This window comes from Sturnus vulgaris, unplaced genomic scaffold (genome assembly GCF_052056855.1).
Source record: "Sturnus vulgaris isolate bStuVul1 unplaced genomic scaffold, bStuVul1.hap1 Scaffold_348, whole genome shotgun sequence".
Taxonomy (NCBI): domain Eukaryota; kingdom Metazoa; phylum Chordata; class Aves; order Passeriformes; family Sturnidae; genus Sturnus; species Sturnus vulgaris.
The window spans coordinates 29,140-34,992 of NW_028276411.1; the positions used below are offsets into that span (position 1 = coordinate 29,140).

Here is a 5,853-nt window from a genome sequence, read left to right on the forward strand (position 1 = left end):
AATGGGGGAAAAAAAATCCATGAAAAATGGGGGAATAAATCAGTGAGAAACGGGGAAAAGTGGGGGAAAAAATAATTGAGAAATGGGGGAAAAAATCCGTGACGAATGGCGGGAAAAGTCATTAAGAAATGGGGGAAAAATCAGTGAGAAACAGGGAAAAAAATCAATGAGAAATGGGGGAAAATTTGGGACAAAATCAGCGAGAAATGGGGGAAAAAGCAGTGGTAAATGGGGGAAAAGTCGATGAAAAATGGGGGAATATTCAGTGAGAAATGGGGGGGGGGGGGGGGGGAAATCAGTGAGAAATGGGGAAAAAATCCGTGGAAAACAGGCAAACAATCCATGGGCAATGGCGGGAACAGAGCGAGCTGTTGTTGCTCGTGCTGTGGTGGCCGATGCTGTGGGGAAAAAATAAGTGAAAAATGGGGGCAATAATCAGTGATAAATGGGGAGAAAATCAGTGATTAATGGGCGGAAAAATGCATGAAAAATGGAAGGAAAAATTCAGAGAGAAATGGGGGCAAATATCAGTGATAAATGGGGAAAAAAAATCAGTGATTAATGGGGGGAAAAATGCATGGAAAATGGGGGGAAAATTCAGAGAGAAATGGGGGCAAAAATCAGTGAGCAATGGGGGGGAAAATCGGGAAATATCCATGGAAAAATGGGGGGAAAAAATCAGTGAGAAATGGGGGAAAAAATCAGTGAGAAATGGGGAAAACATCATGGTGAAATGGGGAAAAAAAATCTTTGATAAATTGGGGAAACAAATCATTGAGAAATGGGGGGAAAAAATCAGTGAGAAATGGGGAAAATATGGGAAAAAATCCACGAAAATTGCGGGGAAAAATGCATGAAAAATTGGGGAAAAATCAGTAAGAAATGGGGGAAAAAATCCATGAAAAATGGCGGGAAAAATCAGATCGGCGATCGATAGCTAATGCGTGCCGATCGATTAGATCGGCGATCGATTGATCACGACTACCGATCGATTATATCGGCGATCGATTGCTAATGCCTGCAGATCGATTCGATCGGCGATCGATTGATCGCGCCTGCCGATCGATTAGATCGGCGTTCGATTGCTAATGCCTGCCGATCGATTAGATCGGCGATCGATTGCTAATGCCTGCCGATCGATTAGATCGGCGATCGATTGATCGCGCCTGCCGATCGATTAGATCGGCGATCGATTGGTAATGCCTGCCGATCGATTAGATCGGCGATCGATTGATCGCGCCTGCCGATCGATTAGATCGGCGATCGATTGCTAATGCCTGCCGATCGATTAGATCGGCGATCGATTGATCGCGCCTGCCGATCGATTAGATCGGCGATCGATTGCTAATGCCTGCCGATCGATTAGATCGGCTATCGATTGATCGCGCCTTCCGATCGATTAGATCGGCGATCGATTGCTAATGCCTGCCGATCGATTAGATCGGCGATCGATTGATCGCGCCTGCCGATCGATTAGATCGGCGTTCGATTGCTAATGCCTGCCGATCGATTAGATCGGCGATCGATTGGTAATGCCTGCCGATCGATTAGATCGGCGATCGATTGATCGCGCCTGCCGATCGATTAGATCGGCGATCGATTGATCGCGCCTGCCGATCGATTAGATCGGCGTTCGATTGCTAATGCCTGCCGATCGATTAGATTGGCGATCGATTGATCGCGCCTGCCGATCGATTAGATCGGCGATCGATTGGTAATGCCTGCCGATCGATTAGATCGGCGATCGATTGATCGCGCCTGCCGATCGATTCGATCGGCGATCGATTGCTAATGCCTGCCGATCGATTAGATCGGCGATCGATTGCTAATGCCTGTCGATCGATTAGATCGGCGATCGATTGATCGCGCCTGCCGATCGATTAGATCGGCGATCGATTGCTAATGCCTGCCGATCGATTAGATCGGCGATCGATTGATCGCGCCTGCCGATCGATTAGATCGGCGATCGATTGCTAATGCCTGCCGATCGATTAGATCGGCGATCGATTGCCAATGCCTGCCGATCGATTAGCTCGGCGATCGATTGATCGCGCCTGCCGATCGATTAGATCGGCGATCGCTTTCCAATGCCTGCCGATCGATTGCTAATGCACACTATTTGCACACTCCTTGCACACGCTTTGCAGTCATACAGAGGCAGGAGGTTTCTCAGTTCTGGTCGCGGTTTTTTGGGGCGTTCATTCAGGGGGATTTCCTCAAGGATTGGGACACTCCTTGATTCCATCCCTTGCCTGTCTCCCTAGCGCCACCCTGTGGGCAGAGCGCGGTACTGCGCGCCTGCCTCTCCCAAGATGGCGTCTCGGGTGTCGCTCCCCGACCTTCTAACTCTGGCTGCAAAAGGAGGGGGGCACAGCAAGGAGCCCGCTCGCTCTAGTGGGATGCCTGCGCACGACGCCGACACCGATGCCACGGGTGCGATTTTCGGCGGCGTTTCCAATCGTGCGGACATCTCCTTCAGCCCGCTTCGGCCCGGGGGAGAGGGGCGGGGCCGCCAGCGATGGTCCCGGCGCAGCCCGGGCAGGCTCGGGGCGGAGCCGGGGCTTGGCGAGGCGGGGCACGGAGGTCCCGGGGACGGGACCGGGCGGGGCCGGGCGGTGCTTTAGGGGCGGTCCCCAGTGGTCCCGGGCGGCACCGGGGGCGGGGGCCGGGTGATCCCGGAGCGGTACCGAGCTGTGCTGGGGACGGTGCTGCAGGGGCGGTGCCGGGCCCGCCTCAGGGTGATTGAATGCCCAGAAATCGCCTCCTCTGCCCCGTGCTCACACTGAGCTGCGGGCTGCAGCGTGCTGTCGGAGCTCCGCACACAGCACGGATTTGGGCTTCCCCTCCTCTCAAACCCTCTCCCCCTTCTTCCTCCTCCTCATCTTCCTCTTTGTCCTCTGTCACTGCTGAGGCTCTGGAAAGAACTGAAATTCTGCAGGGAGAGATGTCCTCTCGTGGCCCCAGGGACTGCCTCGGCACGGGCCACGAGCGCCTCCGGCCCCTGCCTTCTCCTGCTTGAAAAGATCACCTGGAGCCCGAGCTCGGGGGGGTGAAATCAGCTGAAATCCAGGTAACTCTGTCAAGTGCCCCCCAGGGACATCGGCGGGGCTGGGGGATGAGGGTTTGAAACAGCAAATTCTTTGGAATATACACCTGTCCCTGTGCCGATGCTGCTGAGCTTCCTGCCACAGTATATCCCCACTCCATGAGGCGCTGTGAGGTTATGGCAGTGGGAATTGAGCAGGGAATTCGGGGCTATGGGCATAATTCACGGGAGCTAGCAAAGCTGACAGCCAACCCAAATCGGGGCACAGCACAGAGAACAATCTGTGTGCTGCCCTGTCAGCTCAAGCTCCTGGGCTGGGAAGTATTGGAGTTAAATGTATGGAATTACACAAATCACAGCAACTGGCATCACCCAGAGGGACAATCCAAGGCCCAAACAATTCCTCCACAGTCCACTCTGGGAAAAACACCCTGTGCCTGCCAGGAGCTCTGACCCTGCTTTTCCTACCAGCTCCTGAGCAGTGTCAGGGCCACCACGACGCCTTTAAAATCCAGATAAACCCCAAATCCTACACAGTGAATAATCCAAAGAAAGTACTGAATTGTTGTCATTAAAAGCTCAAAACTCATTAAGAATTCTATGACAACAGTGTAATGGACTCCCAGGAACCTCATGAATGCTCTCAGTTTCATTTTTTGTGTATTTTTACTCCCTCATTTGGCAGCTTGTAAAACTTATCCTGGAATTCAGAGGTCAAGCAGGATCGACTTTGGATTGACCTTCACCTCTGTTCCCACTTTGTGCAAACACAACTCGTGCCCAGGTGGGTGAACTCATCACCTCAGCTTTTCACTCCAGAGTATCCCCTCCTTATTTCCCTGTAGATGAACTCAGATCCACTCCTCACCTCCACTGGTCATCCAAGCGTCCATTCTGTTCCCCACAGGCCCTGGTGGCCCCCGGGGAGCTCCCTTGGCCTTTCTCCTGCCCCTCTGCAGCCCGAGGTCGCTACACAAACAGTTCTTGTGTCCCCTCTAAATGACCCCGGGTTTTCTGCTCAATGAATGGCATGACCCGTGCCCACTGCTCATGATTCACCCAACCAAAATCAAGAGCAAATGTTGCTTGGGCTTTAAGAACTTGAAATAACTCTGAAGCAAAAGAAATCACCTTTTTCTTCTGGTTTTTATTTTTATTTTTTCATTTAAGATGCTGGACTTGCCTCTGTGGATGTGTGCTGAGCTCTCACTGCAGGGGACTGTCAGGCCTGAATGGCTGTGAGTTCGTGTTCTTCTCAGTAGGGAATCAGAAATTATTCTTAGACCATAGAATTGTTTTCTGAAACCTTTCCCCTTTCCTCTTTGTGCCTTTGAATTTTTCAGCTGTTCCTGTTGTCACTTCCCCTGCCTGACTTCTGTGCAGCTCCTAGCTGGGAAAAACTGGGAAAACTTAGGGGGTACAGAGGTGGAATTTTTGGCTGGATTTTTTCTAAAATTTCTAATTTTGCTGAACTTATTTCCCCAGTGAGAAGAGCACGAACTCACAGCCATGCAGGCCTGACAGTCACTGCGGGAAATCTGACACAGTATTAATAAGTAACCTTTCCTGAGAGCAGTCACCACCCCAGTCCTCCAGCCTTGTCAAATGTTTGCAATGAATGGACCCAAGTTCTAATCCTTAATCTAAATTTATGTCAGCTTTTGTTAGAAAGATACTGGACAGTAAATCATACAAGAGAATTTAAAAATTGCACAAAGAATAACCGGCCCAGACCAAACCCAACCGCCCCCATCACCGCTCCACCCCAATTTTGGGAGAAACAGTGATACAGTTTATAAATACTCTCCTTCCACACTATTCAGTCTTCACCGCACATCCCCAGAGAGGAGTCCCTCAGACCTTGCTCCCCTGAACACCAGGAGAGCTGGAGTTTCACCCAGATCCCACATTCCCATGGCAGTTAATCCAGCAGGGAGGCAAAGAGGAACCCTGCATCCTCTGACATAGCCCACAGCACGGGCAGCACCAGGAGCCCTCCAGGCTCAGACCTCTGGTGCTGAAGCCTCTGGGCTTTGGCTGATCAAACACCACAGCTCTTGGCAAAGATGCCAGGAGAGTCGTGATTCTTCCTGTCCTGAAAGAGAGGAGGAAAAGAAAATTAAGTCGACTGCAGAAGGATTCCAGCTCTCAACTTCTGCTCTGATTCCTCACTCTGGGGTTTTATCCATGACAAGTGACACCAATTCAGAGTGCCCTTTTCAGCATTTTTATTCCTAACTATTAAAAGGATGCTCATTTCTCTTATTGTATTCTTTGCTTAATTTTATTAGCGGCATTTTCATCCCAGACCCCACTTGTCAGTTCTTCAATCCTTTAGCACTGGACTTGGCACAAAGGATACCCGTGGTGCTGCATCACAAGAAATCCCAGAGAGAAACCCCTTCCAAACCTGACGGAGAAAGCTTTCAAGGCACTCCAGAACACAGACAGCTTTTCCTGCCTTGTCAGGCCACACCAATTCTGTCCCATCCACCTGAACTGTGCAGGTGAGGAAAAGGCTTTCCTTGCTCCTCGGGAATCACTGTCTGAGACCACGGATGTCCATCCTGGGCAGCACCTGGAAACAACGTGGGAAAGGCAAAATGAGAGTGTTTTCTATCAGAAAATTACTACTACTAATAAAAATAACAATCAGAACTTCTGGACAAATTTAGTAACATCACTTTGATATGAGAAATACAGGCCATGCCCATCCTTGTAGCCCAGGTGAAAACAGGAAGGAGAACTAGAGGAAAAGCAGAGTCCCTTATTTGATCTCTGGACACAAACGGAGGCCTTTTCCCTGT

The 5,853-nt window shown here is 50.6% G+C and overlaps 1 long non-coding RNA gene across 1 annotated transcript; it reads right to left on the reverse strand.

Annotated features, from left to right (window-relative positions):
- Positions 1-4,173: 4,173 nt before the first annotated feature.
- LOC148217722 (uncharacterized) lies at positions 4,174-5,625 on the reverse strand. The gene is made up of 2 exons (XR_015800816.1): positions 5,457-5,625; positions 4,174-5,141 (listed from the first exon to the last, which is right to left on the reverse strand). It is a non-coding gene; the product is annotated as an uncharacterized LOC148217722 (long non-coding RNA).
- Positions 5,626-5,853: the final 228 nt, after the last annotated feature.